This window comes from Tupaia chinensis, unplaced genomic scaffold (assembly GCF_000334495.1).
Source record: "Tupaia chinensis unplaced genomic scaffold, TupChi_1.0 Scaffold146604_1, whole genome shotgun sequence".
Taxonomy (NCBI): Eukaryota; Metazoa; Chordata; class Mammalia; order Scandentia; family Tupaiidae; genus Tupaia; species Tupaia belangeri.
The window spans coordinates 1,484,007-1,494,640 of NW_006206460.1; the positions used below are offsets into that span (position 1 = coordinate 1,484,007).

Here is a 10,634-nt window from a genome sequence, read left to right on the forward strand (position 1 = left end):
AGGAAGGAGAAAGAAGCTGATGAGTTCCAGGAGGTGAAGAAATTCTTACAAAATCTAAAAGAGGAATTACACACTTTACAAAAGAATCAAATGGAACTGTTAGAGATGAAGGCTGTAATACAGGAAGTCAAAATCTCCCTTGAAAGTATTAAAAGCAGACTAGATCATACAGAAAATAGAATCTCAGACATAGAAGAGAAAATTGCTGACCTAGAAAAATCCACCACAAAGACTAAGAAAATTGTCCAACAAAATGAGAATAATATACAAGAAGTACTAGATACCATCAAACGTCCAAACATCTGGATAATTGGCATTCTAGAAAGCAAAGAGAACAATGCCCTTATGGGCATTGATAATCTATTCCATGAAATCCTGCAAGAAAACTCTCCAAACCTAGAGAGGCACTCAAAGATCCAGTCCCAAGAAATACAAAAGACCTCAAATAGAATCAACCCAAGAAGATCTTCTCCAAGACACATTATAGCCAAGTTGACCAAAACCACAGACAGAGACAAGATACTAAGATTGGCAAGAGAAAAACATCAAGTTACCTACAAAGAATATCCCATCAGGCTAACAGCAAACCTCTCATCAGAAACAATGCAAGCGAGGAAAGAATGGGAAAATATATTCAAAGTGTTAAGAGAAAAGCAATTTCAGCCAAGAATACTGTACCCGGCAAGATTATCTTTCACATGGGAAGAAAAGACAAGAACATTCTCAGATAAACAAAACCTGAATTTACCAGCACCAGACCAGATCTCCAAGAAGTTCTCAAAGGAGTGCTATGTCAGGAAAATTAAATACAGACACACAGAAATAAGAGTTCAAAAACTAAGAAAATGACAAACTTAATCATAGGGACAAGTCTGGAGTTGAATATTATATCCCAGAATTTAATCGGGAAAATCGAACCACAACAGAAGATAAAGTACATGAGACTGAGTTGGTGAAGTATAATTTTATGACTTTTGACTAAAACATTGCTGATTTTCTTGTAGACTTTGTTATCTGGTTGTAAGGATTTGTGTCCTGTCTTGAGATATGGAGAGGTTCATGTACCTAACATTTGAACAGAATCCTAACCTGTTTCCTCCCTTTAAGTCTTAAGCAAAGTTCCTTAGCATTTATTTGATTTAGTTAAAACTGGTTTTCTTAAGACTACCAAGTGAAATTGTGTGATCAATACAATGTGGGGGGAAAAGAAATGGAAGACAACTGTAGACATCAGAGATAGTATGATGAGAGGGTGGGAAGGGGCAGAGGGTCAGAAATAGGGGTAAAAAAATAGAAACTAGAAATGGAAAATTTTTGATAATAACATGCATGATTAATCCCCTATGCAGTATATTCTGGATGGGAAATCACATTTTGTATGCCATGACAATACTTTGGGAATTAATATAAATTATGTTTAAAAAAAGAGAGAAAGGTTTCAGAAAAAAAAAAAACTAAAACTGTTTTTCATGAAATAAAAAAAATGCATTAAAAATACCTGTTCGATGTCTATAGTAAGATATATTGCCCCAGCTAAGTGCTACTTTATAGGATGTTCATTCTACTAACTGAGGCTTATGCCTAAAGTTGGACTTGTGTTCATGGAAATGTATATATCAGCTGTGCTTGCTATGACAATATTTAGTTTAATTAAGATCTTTAGTGACTCAATAAAATGTGTGTGTGGGGGGGTAACAGTATAGAAAGCAAACATAGATACCAGACACAGTGTGGGAGGAGAGTGGGAGATGGCAGAGGGTAAGAGATAGGGAATCAAGGCTGGGGGGAGAAAAAGCAAAACATACAGAAAACAAGAAATGGAAGATCATTTGCTGACAATAACATGTATGTTGATGCGCTTGATTGAGCCAATATACAGTGTACTCTGGATGGAAAATCTCATTTTGTATGCTGTAAGGATGTACAGGGGATAAATGTAAATAAATAAATTTAAATTAAAAAAAAAAAAACTAGAGCAAGACAAGGCTGCCCACTTGCTCTACTCTTTTTCAACTTGCAGTGGAAGTACTAGCCAATACAATCAGACAAGAAAGCAAATTAAAAGGCAAATAGGGGAACCAGCTGGTGGCATAGTGGTTAAGGTGGTAGACTCCCACATGGCTGACTGCCATTTGAGTCCTTGAGTCTGGGCACATACACCCAAGAGGAAAATGGAGAAGTTATTGTGGCCCACTTGCTCTACTCTTTTTCAACTTGCAGTGGAAGTACTAGCCAATACAATCAGACAAGAAAGCAAATTAAAAGGCAAATAGGGGAACCAGCTGGTGGCATAGTGGTTAAGGTGGTAGACTCCCACATGGCTGACTGCCATTTGAGTCCTTGAGTCTGGGCACATACACCCAAGAGGAAAATGGAGAAGTTATTGTGATGTAGCCATCCACTCCCACCTTCCAGGGGTGATTTCTCACTTTCTGCCTCTCTACTTCTCTCTGTCTCTCCAGAGAGCACATGGGCACCTACAGCAAAAATCTATTTTTTTAAAAAAGGCAAATAGGAAAAGAAAGTGGAATTATCTCTATTTGCAGACAACATAATTATGTACATAGGGAATCCAAAAAGAAAGAAAGAAAGAAAAAAACTCCTGGAAGTGATAAATGAATTCAGTAAAATGGCAGGATACAAAACCACTATACAAAAATTTATGGCATTTTTATATGCCATCAAGGAACAAAATGAGGTAGGCTTGAAGAAAACAATCCCAATTACAACAACCACAAAAATAAGAATAAGACAATGGAAAAAAATCAGCAGGTGGCATGGTAGTTTAAGGTGCTGGGCTCCCTCACAGCTCATTGCAGTTTGAGCTCCAGATCCAACAGCTTGATAGTAACACTGAGCACCTATGCACCTGTGCCCACAATCCCAAGAGGAGAATGGAGAAGGGATTACAGCATAGCTGTCCCCCATGGTGGTGATTTCTTACTCTTCCTCTCTCTGTCTCTGTGTATCTCTCTCCCATGAGCAAAAACCTAAAATAAGATAGCTAGAGATAAACCTAACCAAAGAAGTGAAAGATCTCTGCAAGGAAAATTATGAAAAACTGAAAGAAGAAATTGAACATGATACACAAAATGAAAAGACATTTCATGTTCCTGGATTGGAAGAATTAATATAATCAAAATGTCAATGCTACCCAAATTAATATTTAAAAATGCAATGCAATTATGATCAAATTACCAGACATTCTTTACAGAAATAGAAAAAAAATAATAAAATTTGTCTGGAGTCATAAAAGGCTGTGAATTATCAAGGCAACATCATGCAAAAAGAATAAAGTAAGAGGTATCTCAGAACTCAAGCGCTAGCAAGAGCTGTGTGGGCACCATGGCTGGGACACCACCATAGACACGGTGAAGCGCATGATTCAGGTTCTGCAGCAGCAGGCCAGTGAAGCAGAGAAGAGGGCAGAGCGCCTCCAGCGGGAAGTGGAGGGGGAGAGGCCGGCAGGGAACAGGCTGAGGCTGAGGTGGCCTCCTTGAACCACAGGATCCAGCTGGTTGAAGAGGAGCTGGACGGTGCTCAGGAGTGCCTGGCCACTGCTCTGCAAAAGCTGGAGAAGGTGGAAAAAGCTGCTGATGAGAGTGAGAGAGGCATGAAGGTTATTGAAAACTAGGCCTTAAAAGATGAAGAAAAGATGGAACTCTGGGAAATCCAACTCAAAGAAGCAAAGCTCATTACAGAAGAGGCGGATAGGAAGTATGAAAAGGTGGCTCCTAAGTTGGTGATCATTGAAGGAGACTTGGAATGCACAGAGGAACAAGCTGAACTGGCAGTCCTGTTGCCGAGAGATGGATGAGCAGATCAGACTGATGGACCAAAACCTGAGGGGTCTGAGTGCTTCTGAAGAAAAGCACTCTCATAAAGAAGACAAACATGGGGAACCAGCAGTTAGCGTAATGGCTATGTCGCTGGACTCCCATGTAGTCGACTGCAGTTCGCGTCCCGGACCCGGTGGCTTAAAACTCATGCCGGGCGCGTGTGTGTGTGTGTGTGTGTGTGTGTGTGTGTGTGTGTGCCCAAGATCCATTGCGGCATGGCCATCCAGCCTGGGGGGTGATTTCTCGCTTTCTATCTCTCTGTCTCTCTCTGGCGAGCGCAGGCGCCCCATAGCAAAAAAAAAAAAAAAAAAAAAAAAAAACCCCCCCAAAAAAAAAAAAAAAAAAAAATAAAAAAAAAAAAAAGAAGAAGACAAACATGAGGAAGGGACAAAGATTCTTACTGATAAGCTCAAGGAGGCAGAGACCCGTGCTGAATTTGCTGAGAGATCTGGAGCCCAGCTGGAAAAGACAATGGATGATCTGGAAGATAAACTGAAACGCACCAAAGAGGCGCACCTCTGTACACAAAGGATGCGGGAGCAGACTCTGCTTGACCTGAATGAGATGTAGAATGCCCCAGTCCCTCCCTGCCGCTCCTCTTCCCTCTGACCCGGACTCCACCTGAGGCCAGCCTGCCCGGAGCTGACCTTGAAACTGAGGGCTGATCTCTAACTGGAAGGCTACTTTTTCCTTTTGCCTCCTCTCTACCCTGCTTGTCTTTTTCACCAAACTGGCTCTCCCTCTTCCCAGAGATTCCAGCTGGGATACCAGCTGAGCACATTTGGGAACCACTTTTAAGGGTATGTGAGCACAATGCACAGTGTCTTTAAAAGCATGTTGTGATGAACACATTTTGTAATTACCTTTTTTGTTATGGAACAATGATTTGTAAAACATTCCAAATAATCCTACAGCTCTGAAGCAGCAGTCTAATCCTTTTCTTACTTTTGGAAGGTAACTTTTCAGTTTAATGCATATCAGTCCATAGCGGAGGAAAAGAGATATCGGCCTGCCTCGCTGAGAGTCAAACAGAGCCCAGGGAAAGACGCCATTGTGGGAAACCTCACTGCTCTACACAAAGTGCCAGCCGAACCAGGAGTTAGCCAAAAACAAAAAGCATGCTTTTCAGGTTTTCACCTTTACAACTTTATCATTATTTTGTTGTTGTTGTTAATTTTTGCAATCAGAAGTGACCAAATTAAGATGGTGAGATCCCTGAGACCAAATTTTTATCCCATCTCTACCCACTTCCCAACTCACCCCAACCCCTCACAGGATGGATCATGTGCCCTTACGTTAAGATGATGACTGGGGCCGGGAGGTAGCATGGTGGATAGGGTGGCTGGACTTCCACATGGCTGATTGCCGTTCAAGTCCTGGACCTGGAAGCTTCCTTTATCCCTTTCCTTCTCTCTCTCTCTCCCTCTCCCTCTCTTTCTCTCTCTCTCTGTTTCTCTCTAAATCAACTTTGAAATAAAATAAAATAAAATAATGACAATGAGTAAATTTAAATAAAATAGTTCTTTAAGAAAAAAGATGATAACTTAATTGTTCTCCTGCCTCTGAAAGACAGAAAGAGATAGAGAAAGAAAGGAAGGAAAAAAATTATGTTTTTGCCACAGATGAAATTCATCTCCTCATGCTCTTCTGGGTCTGCAGCTGCTTCCTCTAAAAGTGCCATGTCATTTTGCTTTGTATCAGTCAGTGCTAGAGAAATCTTGAATAGTTTATGTACAAAACTTTTTAAATTTTATATTATTTTGAAACTTAGCTTCTCCAGGGTTGGGATTCTCTGGCCACCCCATTTGGCTGTGAGAGCTCTACAGTCTGTGGGCTGGCAGGGGGCTGATCTCAAGTTTCTGTTCTCACCCAATCTCCACTTTTTGGTGATGTTTCCATAAGGCCTGTTAGGTGGACATCCTGCAGCTTATCAGCTTAAATTGTACTCTCCTTTTGCTGTGGTCTCTGTGGGGCTGGAGCTGATTGGGAGATCATCAATAGTGCCACTGTTTTGATATTGAGTTTGTTTTGTTTTGTTTTTTTGTTTTTTGTTTTGTTTTGTTTTGTTTTGAGAGGTTTTGCTATAGGGCATGTGTACTTGCTAGAAAGACAGAGAGAGAGACCGAGAGACAGAAAGCGAGAACTCAGCCCCCAGGGGGGATGGCCACACCATCATCCGTTCTCCTCCATTCTCCTCTTGGGATCTTGGGTGTGCACACACCGTGAGTTTAAGCCACCCAGTCCAGGACTCAAACCGCGGTTGACTACATGGGAGTCCAGCAACATAGCCATTACACTGCCAACTGAAAAAAAAAAGGGTAAGGCATCTCATTACCTGACCTTAAGGTGTACTACAAAACTGTGATATTTAAAACCATATGGTGGGACCAGCAGTTAGCGTAATGGCTATATCGTTGGGCTCCCATGTAGTCAACCACAGTGCGTGTCCCGGACCCGGTGGCTTAAACTCACGTCGGGCATGTGTGCGTGCGTGCCCAAGATCCCGAGAGGAGAATGGAGGAGAAGGGATTGCAGCGTGGCCATCCCCCTTGGGGAGTGATTTCTCGCTTTCTGTCTCTCTGTCTCTCTCTGTCTGTCTGGCGAGCGCACGCACCCTATAGCAAAAACCTCTTCAAAAAACATAAATAAATAAAACCATATGGTACTGGCACAAATGAAACATGTAGACCAATGGAACAGAATAGAAAACCCAAATATAAACCCCAAAGCATACCACCAACCACCAACTGATTTTCATTTAAGAGATTTTTGCTCTAGGGCACATGTACTCACCAGAGAGACAGAGGGAGACAGACAGAAAGCAAGAAATCACCCCTTGGGGGAATGACTGCACCACAATCCCTTCTCCTCCATTCATTCTCCTCTCAGGATTTTGGGCACACATGCACAGACGCCAAGTGTGAATTTTAAGCCACCGGGTCCAGGACTCAAACCACTGTTGACTATATGGGAGTACAACAAGGTAATTATTATATCATCTGCTGGTCCCCAGCCAATTGATTTTTGGGTATGAGACAATCCAGTGGGGAAAATAATGTCTCTTCAGCCAATGGTGCTAGAAGAACTGGACAGCCATCTACAGAAAAATGGAACTAGATGGAGCCTCTCTCCCACCATTAACAAAAATAAAATCCTAACTGGGTGAAAGACCTAAAGATAAAAACATAAATCTACTAGTAGAAAACATAAGGGAATCTCTTGGAGACATTGGGGTGGATAAAAATTTGTTTAAAATTACCCCTAAAGCACAAGCAATAATCCCAAAAATAAACAAGCGGGACTCTATCCGGCTAAAAAGCTTCTGCACTAGAAAAGAAACAATAATCAGAGTGAAGAGATAATCCTCAGAATGGGAGAGAATATTTGAAAACTATGGTTCAGGTAAAGGACTGATTACCAGAATATATAAGGAACTCAGTTTACCACAACAACAAAATCCAATTAATAAAATGGACCAATAAGCTGAACAGACAACTCTCCAAGGAAGACAAACAAGTGGTCAAAAAGCATATGAAAAAATGCTCAACATCTCTTATCATAAAAGAAATACAAATAAAAACTATAAAGAGATATCATTTAACTCATCAGAATGGCAATATCAAAAGAAAAGAACAAGTGCTAGCAAGGCTGTGATGAAAAGGAAGTCTTCTTACACTGTTGGTGATAACGTAAATTAGTACAACCTTTGTGGAAAACAATACAGAGGTACCTTAAAAACCTACAAATAGAACTACCATTGATGGCCACGCCACAATCCCTACAAATAGAACATTCTCTGCCTCTGAGTCTGGCTCATATCCATATAGAATAGGGAAACTCTCCGTTGAAAAGACACTTTCACATCCATGTTTATTGTAATTTTATTCATAATTGCTAAGACATGGAATCAACCTAAATGTCAAGGAACAGAAGACTGTATTGAAAAAAATGGAGCACATATACATAATGGAATACTACTCAGCCATAAAAAACAATGAGACCCTGATTTTTGGTACAAAGTAGATGAATTTGAAGGATTTAATGCTAAGTGAAGTGTCTATGAAAGACAGACCTTGCAGTCCACACTCAGTATACAATAAATACTTACACTTTGTGGTAAAAGGTGGAAGATTAGAAGATCTATCAACAAGGACAGCAAGTGAATACACCAAAGACTGTATAGAAGGGGGTGAATAGCAGGAGGTGGGAGAGAGGATCTTGGAGAAAAAAAAAATTAACACACATAACAACGGAAACTTATCTGTTGAGATTGATATCTATGGTAATATCTTTGACTTGATCGATATGCAGTTCATATATGCTTTGAAGAAATCATATTTGTATGCTGTTAAGAAGCACTATGATTTATTTTTTTATTTTTTTAAAAAGAAGACTACCCATGATTCTTTGGTTCCCATCTGCTGCCCTCAGCATGAGCCAAGGGTACTGGTGGCCCCAATCACTTTGTGAAACCTGAGGTCTGGGCTGCACCTCTAGAAAACATTGTAAAGAAGTTCTGAGGGACAATGAACATTCTCTGCCTCTGAGTCTGACTCATGTCCACCTCTCTCTTGCTGCTGCCATCTTCAATCTACAAGTACCTCCTGGACTGAATATATTTGCCATCTAGATCTTAAATTCCCAATCTAGTTATGGAATTTTCCATGTGGTCCTCTTGTTTCTCACCTTTATTCTCTTAGTTCAGGCTGATAAAACAGATGACCATAGCCCAGTGGCTTAAACAACTTAAACTTTATTTCTCAACGTTCTAGGGGCTGGGAAGATGAAGGCCAACAGTTGAGTACTGGTGAGGTCCTTTTCCAGGTTGTAGACTGCTGAATTTTTTATTGTGTCCTCACATGGTGGAAAGTGAGCAAGCTAATTCTCTGTCCTCCTATAATACTCTCTCTCTCTTTTTTTAGAGGTTTTTGCTATAGGGCACATGTCCTCAGATAAACAGAGAGAGACAGAGAGACAGAAAGCAAGAAATCACCACCCCGCCCGGGGGAGGGGTAATGGCCAAGCCGCAATCCCTTCTCTTCCATTCTCCTCTCGGGATCTTGGGCACGCCTGCACACACGCCCGGCATGAGTTTTAAGCCACCAGGTCCGGGACGCGAACCGCATTCGACTACGTGGGAGTCCAGTAACATAACCATTACGCTAACTGTTGGTCTCCTCTTATAATCTCAATCATAAGGGCTTTACCTTCAAGACCTGATTACTTTCCAAAGTCCCAAACCTGGTACCATAACATGTGGACTATATTTCAGCTTGCAAATTTGGGGCAGACACATTCAGCCCACAATAGTTTGGGATTGTTTTTTCCCTTTCTGTTTACCAGTCTCATAACTATTTATTGGAGCAGCTAATTATAAGGCCCTATTCCTGAACAAAGATGAGCAAATATAATGCCAATCATCTAGAACCATAGAATCTTACAGAGAAGATAAAGGGCTATGAAAAACACATCAAGAGGGTCCTTGAGAATTGCAATTAAGAAACTAACATTCTGAGATTCTTCTAATTAATTTAGAATATTTTTTGGCTAACTAACTTTTTAAATACTTTCTCTTTTCTTTATTGCACATCCATCACTCCTTTATTTTACTGATCTGGAAAAATTTAGTAGTTATGCTCAAAATGAGTACTGGGCCCACAATACTTTCTCTTTTTTTAAAACATATATTTATTTATTTATCTATTTATTTGTAGTGATTTTCAAGCTGCTGTGTCCCGGACTTGAACTGCAGTTGGCCATGTGTGAATCCATCACTTTAACTACCATACTACCTGCTGACCCTTGAATATTTTCTAAAACATCAAGAGAATCCTTGAGAACTGCAATAAATCAGCCAATGTTCTGAGATTCTTCTTCCCATTTGTTTAGAATATTTTTTGACTGACTGCAAAACATTTGTACCTCTATCATATAAAATACTTTATTTGTGATGACTCATCTCCTGACCTTCTCTGTGGGTGTGTGATCGACTCTCCATTGTCCATAAAACTTTCCTTGTGCTCTTAGCACTTTGATTTTCCCACCATCACTGAGTTGTGGTGAGAGTATAAAATATGATCTCTTGGGGCCAAGTGGTAGTGCAGTAATAACACATCCGGATCTATATGGGAAAATTCCTGGGCATGGTAGGTATGTGCAAATATGCTCTTGATACAAGCCATATGGGACTGGGGATGGACTGTGCTATGAAGACCTGCATGCACAAGTGCCAGTGTGATTTTTGAAGCTACGGGGTCCAGGTTCAAACTGTGGTTGGCCCTGCGGGAGTCTAGCAATGTAACCACTATGCCATCTGCTGGTCCCCCTTTCCTCCATTTCTCCATCCTATCAGAATTTTTGGCATGTATGCACATAGTCCCAAAATGTTCTCAGGCCACTGGGACTGGGATTCAAACCACTGTTATGTGAAATCCAGTGCTCAATGCATAGTGTTTAACCACTGTGCTATCAATGCAGAAATGTGGGGGTGCAGGGGTGACCAGGTCCAGCACCTGCAGTGGGACACAGGTTATTAACTCATACTCACAAAAAATTAGAGAAGTGTACATGGAGAGGGAATAGCAAGAGGAGTTTATTAAGAGGGGAAAGGAAGAACAGAGTTCCCAAGCAGGGAGTGAGTCCCAGAAAAATGGGTTACAGAGGAAGAATTGGGGTGAGAGTTTTTTATCTGGGTCATAGGAATTTTGTCCCAGATTGTTCTCTTGTATGTGTGTTCCCGTTATGGTGATGGGTCGCATGCTAGATGGGTCCAATTTTTTATCTTAATTTTGGAAT

General features: G+C 40.8%; 1 pseudogene; it reads left to right on the top strand.

The window, feature by feature from the left end:
* The first annotated feature begins 2,629 nt into the window (after nucleotides 1-2,629).
* LOC102489250 (tropomyosin alpha-3 chain pseudogene) lies at nucleotides 2,630-4,409 on the top strand (annotated as a pseudogene).
* Nucleotides 4,410-10,634: the final 6,225 nt, after the last annotated feature.